This window comes from Coloeus monedula (assembly GCF_965178545.1).
Source record: "Coloeus monedula genome assembly, chromosome: 8".
Taxonomy (NCBI): Eukaryota; Metazoa; Chordata; class Aves; order Passeriformes; family Corvidae; genus Coloeus; species Coloeus monedula.
The window spans coordinates 4,114,974-4,124,408 of NC_138788.1; positions in this window are offsets into that span (position 1 = coordinate 4,114,974).

Here is a 9,435-nt window from a genome sequence, read left to right on the forward strand (position 1 = left end):
GAATCTTCTGTGCTGCAGGTTTGGAAAGCATTTGCAATGATTAAAAATAAACCAACTTCTTTATTTCGCCCTCAGCAGTTTTAGAGAAGCGGAATTGAAAAAGGAACAGAAAATGAGGTGCAGGGTCATTTGAAGATCCTGCACATGTTTGTGGGGGGCTGAAGGAGGCAGTGAGGGAAGGGCTAATGGAGTTCAGCCAAAAGCACATCGGCTGTGAGCACCTTGATTCCCACTGAGCTCCGACCCTCATTATGAAGGCTTGTTTCAATTATACCTTCTGTGAAAGTGGGGGAAATATGAACTGAAAATCCCTCTGGAGAGCTCAGATGATGGGATATGCTGGGGCTGCACAAGCCAGACCAGCCGGGAAAGCAAACATGAGAAATCAGCCATGTCCACAGATACTGGATAAATACTGGCCAAGTATCAGTTCTCCCTGGAGAGCAGAACTCCTTCCTCGGGTGCTGAGCAGATGGCATATCCTGCTGGCTTAGGGACAGCCCTTTCCATGCTGTTTGCTGGCTGTCGTCTCCCCCAGCCCCTGGGTCCTGTCACCACTCTTTGGGCTTGCTGCCCTCTTTGTGGGCAATTTGCTTTTTCCTCTTTGATGGCAATACCCTCCCCGTGAGAGCTGATGCACCAGGGCTGTGCATCGTGGCGTCGGGTCTGGGACAGCCCTGGGGGACTCAGCAGAGTCGCTGAGACAGGAACAGGCACTGCGGGGGGAGACAAGGGTTATGCAGGGAGCAGACCGGAGCTTTTTGGGGTTAATCCGTAGAAGAGATGGGGAAGGAGGAAAAGAAAAAGCAGATGTGGAGTCTGGCAGCGCTTTCCGCCTCCAACCTGCAGGGCCAGGAAGCTCGGGGGGAGCTCGGCTCCCTGGGAGAGGAATCCCCAAACCCAAGGCAGCACCCGCTCCAGTGAGGGCTGCAGCTGTGAAACTGGGACCAGTTCGCAAGGAGGCGAGGGGGCGGCGGGCGGTCGGCAGGTGGCAGCAGGAGCCCGGTGAGAGGAACAGCTGCATCCCAGGGCTCTGAAAATGGGGTAAAACCACGGAGTTTCCAAGCTTGGCTTTTTTACAGCCTTCTTTGGCCTAGGACTCATCAGCGGCAGAGAGGGTGGAACACCCCATTGATGGTTACAAGCAGAGAGGTTTCCCAGTAGGAGGGGATATGTGTTTAATTATTCATAGAAGCATTAAAACAAACAAAAAAAACCCAAACAAAAACAACAACAAAAACAAACAAACAAAAAACAGCTAGAAAACTTTCAATTCTTAGTTCTGCATTCCCCAGAAAAAGCAGGGCAGCCCTGGCACAGAGGATGGAAACTCCCTTGTGAGGTTTATGTGGGAAGGTTCAAGAGGAAAAGTCCAAGGACAGGTGGGTCAGTGATTAAAAATGGCATTCGGCCCTTGGAAGACAACGAGGATTTTCACACTGATACCTTCCTGATACCAGCCCATAGCCAGGGAGTCATTAGAGCTCTCATTAAAGTGCTTGCCTTGGGAAGGCCAGGTGCAGGTTATGGGAGACTGGAGGCTCTGGGATGGCTGTGCACACACCCACACACACCCTGCTCCCAGCTCCGGGGTGATACACCCACACCCTGGCACTGAGATGAACCTGCTCCCTCTTTAGAGGGTGGGGGAAATTGTTATTGTTTATGATCCATGGGGAATTTCTTTGGGAAAAGGAAAAGAGGAGGAATTGTAAAGTCTTCTGCCAATAAATTGGATCCTTTGGGGTTTTCTATTCTCATGCTCAGCATCCACATGAGACATTTTGTTTTAAACAAGCTTTGGAGACTCAAAAAGGTGCAGAAATAGCATTACTTTATTATGCCTAAGGAACGTGCAAGTTAGCCTGTTCCCTGAGGATCAGGAGATTTGCTTTTAACTCTTACCAGTTCAAAGGGCTTTAGATAATATAGGGGGAAAATAAATTCCATGATTGGAACTGGGTGATCTTTTAGGGTTTTTCCAACCCAAACCATTCTGATTCTAAAAATTACAGAGTAAATCTTGGTCCTTCCATTTACCCATGGGAAGAAAGCAAGTTCCAGTTGTCTTACACTTAATAAACACGGAATTATATGTCCTCTCCTTCTTAGGATGTAGGTTTTCGCCATCCCCAAAATGAACCATTTGAGGCTTTGATGTGATTGAAGTGGGTCAGGGAGCTGCTGCCTTGGCAGGGCAAAAAGTGGAGCTGGTGTTGGTGACTGTAGGGGACATTTGTGGAGGGAAAAGCTGTGGTCACATGCAGGGTAGAGAACGAACACTTGAAGTAAAAATGAGGTAATCAGTAGCAGGCAGGTACAGTTAGGCACCGTGACTAGAGACTGTCCTGGAGAGCAGTGCCCCTCTCCCCTAGTGCCACCCCCTAGCCCTTGGGCCCCCGTCTGGAGGATGGGATCCAGAGGGGATGCTGGAGGGGGAAGGGGGAGACCGGGTCGTGGGGAGGCAGAGGTTACAGGAACTGGGGGGAAGGCAGAAGGCGAGGGAAAGTAGGAGGGGTAGAGGAAGGTACGGGACGGGGGATCGAAGACCCACGCCTCATCTGGACCTCGCCGCTGCCGCCCCATTCCTCGCTCTGAACGAGTAAATGGGGCGGGGGGCGACCGCCAGGGCTCCAGTGTCCTGGGGCCCCTGACGCCTGTGCCGGCCCCGGCCCTGCCGGCAGAGCCGCGCCCGCCCCGCCCTGTGCGGCGGACGCTTGTCCGGGATGCGGGGGAGGGCGGCTGGAGGTCCCCTTCACTGTCCAGCACTGGGAGTCATCCCCGCCACAGACCCCGCACTGATCTTTGATCTCGTTGGAGCCAATTTCCTTGTCACAGCCCACTTTCAGCAGGGGAGGAAAAAAAAAAAAAAAAAAAAGGAAAAATAGGATGTTAGGAAGAAATTCTTCCCTGTAAGGGTAGTGAGGCTGCCCAGGAAAACTGTGGCTGCCCCATCCCTGGAAGTGTCCAAGGCCAGGTTGGAGGGGCTTGGAGCTACCTGGGATAGTGGAAGGTGTCCCTGCCCATGGCAGGGGAGTGGAACGAAATGATCCTAAAAGTCCCTTCCAACCCAAACCACTCTGCAACTCCCTGATCTCTCCCTAAATTTATTTTGCATCGTTTCCCACTTTCTTCTCCCAGCAGATGGAGCCACTGGTGTTTAAAAAAGGTGGAAGTGGTTTGGGACATGGATCACTCCTGCTGCTCATTGACTTATGTTTTTAAAACTGAAAGGATGATATTGTGCAACAATCTGTGATGAAGATTTAGTCCCCTACAGATTACCTCCCATTTAGACCCCAAAAGTTTTGTCCTCTACGGATTAGCACAGATTTTACAACCAAAAGAACCTTCTGACTACCTCCATCTTATCCCCAAAATGTTCATTCTCTCCCCTACAGATTGCGTACATGGTACCACTAAAAAACCCCACGATGATTACCTCTAGATTATCTCAAAAAATGTCATTCTGTCCCCTACAGATCATCTCAGATCTAACCCCCAAAATATTCACTGTGCCTTACAGATTACCTAAAGTTTTCTAGTTGAAATTTTCTCTACTTGTTGATTACCTCATTTTTACCTCGAATCATTCTCTTCCCTCCAGACTAACTCGAATTTCCACCACCACCCCCATTTTGTCTCCTACAGATTAAGTAGATTTTACCACCCAAAAAACAACTAATTACCTCTATTTTATACCCAAATTGTTCAAGCAGATCCTGCGAGATAAGATAATGCTTTTTATCATGCCAGTGTCCTAGGCAAATGCTGCCTTGGTGATAACAGAGGAAAAACCAGTGGAGGCTTTTTTAAACTGAAGCCTGACCTGGTCACTGCCACATCATCAACTTGAACTGAGGACGTAAAACCAGCAGCAGATGCCTTTATTCCCCGAAAACTCAGAGCATCCTGGTTGCTATAGTGACACGTCGCCCTTTCCTTGCTCCTGATGTCATTCTGGGGACTGCTCCTTTGCCTCCTCCCGCACGCGTGTACACGCCCATGTGCAACATAGGGAGCGAGGAGAAGCGTCTCTGTTATCCCTGGGGTGAGGAACGGGGGACGAAGGGAATGTGATCCCGCAGCTGGTGAAGGGCGGAGGAAACACAACTCCCTGCCTCTCCCGCCGCCTCGCTCGGCAGTTTGAGGGGTGGAGGAGACACTTTGTTCCTCCCCGTGCCAGCTTTACTTATTGATGAAGCAGGAAGGTGATCTCCGTCCCGAGCCCCAGTGTGCATGCAGAGCAGGCAGGGAGCACACCCCGGACTCAGGCTGTGCCCCACAGCAGGGGAAGGTCCCTCCTCTGCTCCTGCCACCCTCTGGAACCACCGCAAAAGCATCCTACAGTCAGTGACACCCCACTAGCATGAGTGTTCAACTGCCCACCAGCCTCTCTCTGCCCTCATCTCAAAATTATTTACATATTAGGATTGTAATTTTGCCAAGATCTTTGCCCACAAAATCCGAGGCAGAATGCCATGTTCCAAGTTGAAATAACAAGCGAGGAGCTTAAAAATGCTTTGCCATGTCTCAAAACCCCACAAAACTCCTGCAGTGTGCGGCCAGCCAGACACCCAATTTTTTTATGACATGATCAACCTGACAGCCTACACAGGCCTGATCCTGCCAGCCTGGGTTTGCCTCATTTAGACAAAGTTTCCAAGACACTGCCCTTCACCCCAGCTCCATGAACAATGCTGCAGAAGCCAGAGCCCTGGAGTTATCAGTTATCCTGCTTATCTGCAGCTGGATTGCAGAGCCACTGGCTGTGGGTGACCACTAAAACCAGGAAAAGAGGAAGGGAGGGAAGGAGGGAGGGAGGGAGGGAGGAAGGGAGGGAGGGAGGGAGGGAGGGAGGAAGGGAGGGAGGGAGGGAGGGAGGGAGGGAGGGAGGGAGGGAGGGAGGAAGGAAGGAAGGAAGGAAGGAAGGAAGGGAGGGAGGAAGGGAGGGAGGGAGGGAGGGAGGGAGGGAGGGAGGGAGGAAGGAAGGAAGGAAGGAAGGAAGGAAGGAAGGGAGGAAGGAAGGAAGGAAGGAAGGGAGGGAGGAAGGAAGGAAGGAAGGAAGGAAGGAAGGAAGGAAGGAAGGAAGGAAGGAAGGAAGGAAGGAAGGAAGGAAGGAAGGAAGGAAGGAAGGAAGGAAGGAAGGAAGGAAGGAAGGAAGGAAGGAAGGAAGGAAGGAAGGAAGGAAGGAAGGAAGGAAGGAAGGAAGGAAGGAAGGAAGGAAGGAAGGAAGGAAGGAAGGAAGGAAGGAAGGAAGGAAGGAAGGAAGGAAGGAAGGAAGGAAGGAAGGAAGGGAGGGAGGGAGGGAGGGAGGAAGGAAGGGAGGAAGGAAGGAAGGGAGGAAGGAAGGAAGGAAAGAAGGGAGGGAGGGAGGAAGGGAGGGAGGGAGGAAGGAAGGGAGGGAGGGAGGAAGGGAGGGAGGGAGGAAGGAAGGAAGGAAGGGAGGGAGGAAGGAAGGAAGGAAGGGAGGGAGGGAGGGTTTTCCTGCCTTGCTGTTTGCATACCAGCTGTGCCACCAGGCTGCTGGCACTCCATGCAAACCCATCCCCATCACCTTGGCTCATAGGAAGCCACTGAGGAGCAATGTCGGTCACCACACTTAAATGCCAAGAAAACCTGCATTTTGCTGCCTGTGCCACATGTGTAGCAGAAAAACTATGTCAGGAATGTGAAAGAAGGCTGAAAGTTTTTATGGGGACTAGTTCTTTGGATCTCTCTCTGCTTGCAGAACCAGATATCTTTCAGCTCCTCGATGTCTAACATTACAGAGCTCTGAGGGAGCTGGGTGAATTTCTGCACTTCAGCCAAAATAGCCATGTCTGTAATATTTAATGCTCCAGGACCCTAAGCCTGCCCTGCAGGGGCAGTGACAGCCAGTGTCCCCCGACACTCCTGGGCTGCACCCAGTAGGATGCTCTCACTCCCTGCCGTCTTGGAGCACACAGATGCGAACTCACCAGCACAGCACACCACAGTGGGACCGACCCCCCCACAGCTCCTGCATGGGGACAAAGTGGAGTTTGGGAAGAAAGGTGCTGACCTTGAAGCCAGTTTTAGCTGAGGGTAACAAAAAGGAGCCTTCCCACAAGGTGGTCACAGAGATGGAGCCAGGTTGCTCACATGATGGGATGGTGAGAGCTGGACAGGAGAGGTTTGGAGTGGATATAAGGAGAAACATTTCCTCCAATACGACAGTGAGCAAAGAGAGGTTGTACTAGCTCCATCCTTGGAGCTTTGCAGGATAAAGCCCTGACCACTCCAGTGTCACTCTGCTTTGGGCGGGAAGCCTATAGCCCAGATCACCCCGTGGTGTCCAGGAGGGGACTCACCTTGGCCCAGATGGGACAATTTCGCGGGGTGTCTGTGAGTTCCCAGGTCCCCACTTCCCCCCTTTCCCCACCCCAGCGCCGAGGCGGCACCTTCCAGAGATCCCGGGGCTGGGGCCGGTAACTCCCGGTTTCCCGGCGTGGCTTGTCGGGGTGGGGGCAGCGGGGGGGCTGGCCCGGGGACCCTGCCCGGCCCCGCCCCGGGACCCGCGTCCAGGCGCCGGGACCGCTCCCCCCCGCCGCTGCCCCAGGAGGGAGGAAGGAAGGAAGGAAGGAAGGAGGGAGGGAGGGAGGAAGGGAGGGAGGGAGGGAAGAGGGGAGGGAGGGGATCAGGGAAGGAGGGAGGGAGGATGACAGCACCGTGAAGAAAAGCAGGGGACCCGCTGTTCTCTCTCCTCCCGCACGGCAGGACCGGGCGAGCTCGCCCCGCGGAGCGGCCGCCGCCGGGTAGGTGCAGCGGGGGCCGGGACCGACGGAGTCGGGGCCGGAGCGCAGCCGGGGGCCGGGACCGGCGCAATGGGCAGCGGGAGCCCCGGGGCGAGGGGGAGGATGGCGGCGGGGATCGGGCCCTTCCCAGCGCGGCGGGGAGTTGCGGGAAGTTGGGCGTGCGAGGGGCCGCGGCCCCGAGCTCTCCCCCGGGCAGGGGGAGCGGGGCCGGCGGGGAGCCCGGAGGCTCGGTGGCCGCATCCCCCCACGGGGCGGCCCCGGGCTCCGCCGGCTCCTTTGTGCGCCCTCCGGCCTCGGCCGCTCCTTTGTCTCTGTGCGGGGCCCCCCTCCGCCCGCTCCCGCAGCGGGGCAGCGCCAGCGGTGCCTCCCTTCCTCCCCTGCCTCCCTCCCCTCGGCGGACAGCCGGATCCCAGCTCCCTGCCGCCGAAAGTCCTCCCAGCACATGACTGCTCAGCAGCTCTGCCCATACCTTTCTTTCGGGGAAAAATCCAGGGGGAAAAAAAAATCAATGGAATAGGATCGAGCTCGGCGGCGGCAGCGCCGAGCCTCCGTCCGGAGCGAAGCGCGGCTGGGGCGACAGAAGGAGACTTTGGAAAAGGAGAGTTTCTCACAACCATCCCGGAGTTGCATCATCCGGCCTGTCAACCCCTACCAGGGAGCACTGGAAAGTTGTTCACAGCCTTTCCCCTCCTGTCCCAGGGCCACCGGGGCACGCTGGCCCTCGGCCGATTCCCGGGAGCCAGCGACATTTCTGCCGGAGCTGGGACTCTGACACCCTCACGGCCCCAGATGGGACGTGGCTGGCATGGGGATACCTTGGGGGGAAAAGGCCATCCCAGCAGAGTCTCCCCTCTGTGCCTGCCGGGACTTCAGCAGCTGCTCCCGGCCACACTGGGGAGAGCTGCCCACACCCCGCTGCCTTTGCACCGAGCCTGGCTTTGGTGCCCGGAGGAAAGGGTCTCCTTTACCACAGCCGACGATTTACAGCACTACACCAGGACAGGGATTTAACTCTGCAATTTTCCCACATCTGCCATGTTGTTTCAGCATACGACTCGTTTTCACATCCCCAGTCTCCCTGTGCTGACTCTAGCACAGGTCACTATTCCCCACGGCGACGATCTCTTGCCACCAGTCCCTTCTGGGTCCCTGGAGTGCTACAGATGCCTGTCTCGGGCTGAAAGGGGAGCAGAGCCAGGCACAGAGAGAGCGGTATCCCTGTTTTTGGGATGGATTTGGCTGAAGAGATTCCAGGCGAGCGTGGAGCAGTGAGGAGAAGGAGTGTGGGGCGGTGGGAGGGACCGCGGGCTCTGCGCCCCAAAGAAAGGGCTCATTGAAGCAGGGATGGGCATTTGCGGTTCCCAGCGTGGCCAGAGGCCGCCGGCACGCACAGCAGCTGGCCTTGTGCCACCGGCGCCGAGCAAACAGGGCCGGCCCGTCCATTCACCCGTCTTGGTGGTCTGCTCTATAGCCCCCCTCGCTGCCCAGCAGTTCGGCGCGTTCAGTCGCTCACCTTTGCCGCAGGTGGTGCTGCAAACCCCGCCCCAGCCGTGTCTGTGGTTTCCAGCAACTTGATTTCAAGGTTGAAGGTGTTTTAGCTGGCTCCTGGTCCAGATCCAGCTCCAAAGGCTAGTCCCTGCCTGGCAGATGCAGGTGTTTTACCCCCATGCCCAGCACTGATGTCTCAGAGTCCCATCATGTTCACCAGGGGTGGGAGCAGCAGCTCTCCTCTCTGCTGGGTCAGGAGAAAACACCTCTCTTTGGACACCACCAAGGTGAGGGAGAGAAAAGACCAGTCTACCCTGGCCATGAAGCCTGTGCTGGTCCTGTCACCAGCATTACTGTGCCCCCACCAGCCTCCACACCCTTCCTGGGCAGTGCTTTTTGGGACACCAAGGACAAGGACAGCTCATCTGAGTCATCACAGAGCACAGGTGGGAAAAAAGAGTGGACTGAAGACAGCCTCATGCACCTGGAATTGCTCGTGCAATGGAACCAAAGTTGTTTCAGTGGTGCCTGTTTGTACCAACACCAGCTCCTGCTGCTGCTCCTGAGTGTAACCTCTGAGTCAGAAGGACTTTCCATTCCCAACTTTCTCCTCCAATGGGCAGTTTCCAGGCTTCAATTTGATGAGGCTTGTGACTATTCTCGGCAACTTTATAAACATCATAGGAAGTGATTTCCCCCCCCCTTTTTTTTAGCTTGACTAGACACGTTTTTAACCAAAAAATACCTGCCTGGACAGGCTCCTTAGCTGCGCTGCAGGGCAAACCGAAGCAGTGTTGTGCTTGTGCCATGCCTTGGAGGAGAGCCAGGTCCAGGATGAAAATTGCTGGGAGATGAAAGCAGAGTGGGAAGCTCTGGTGGCACGTTTCCCAAGGCCAGCCTTGGGAGGAAGTTGGGAGTGGAAATAGTTGAAAGAGTAAATGCAGAGGGGGGTTTTTTCCCCCAGGTTGCAGACAAAGAGCAGCATGGAGAGCAGATAAGCCCGCGCTCCTTATCTCTTTTGTGTTCCATGCCTATGTTTTGCTGGTCCTAGTGTCTGCTGGAAATCTGATGAAGCAAAGGATCGTGGAGGGAATTACTCAGAGCAGCAGCAGCACCGGGGGCAGCGAGCTCAGCTGCAGGTCACTGTGGGCTCCCATAGAGGGATGCATGG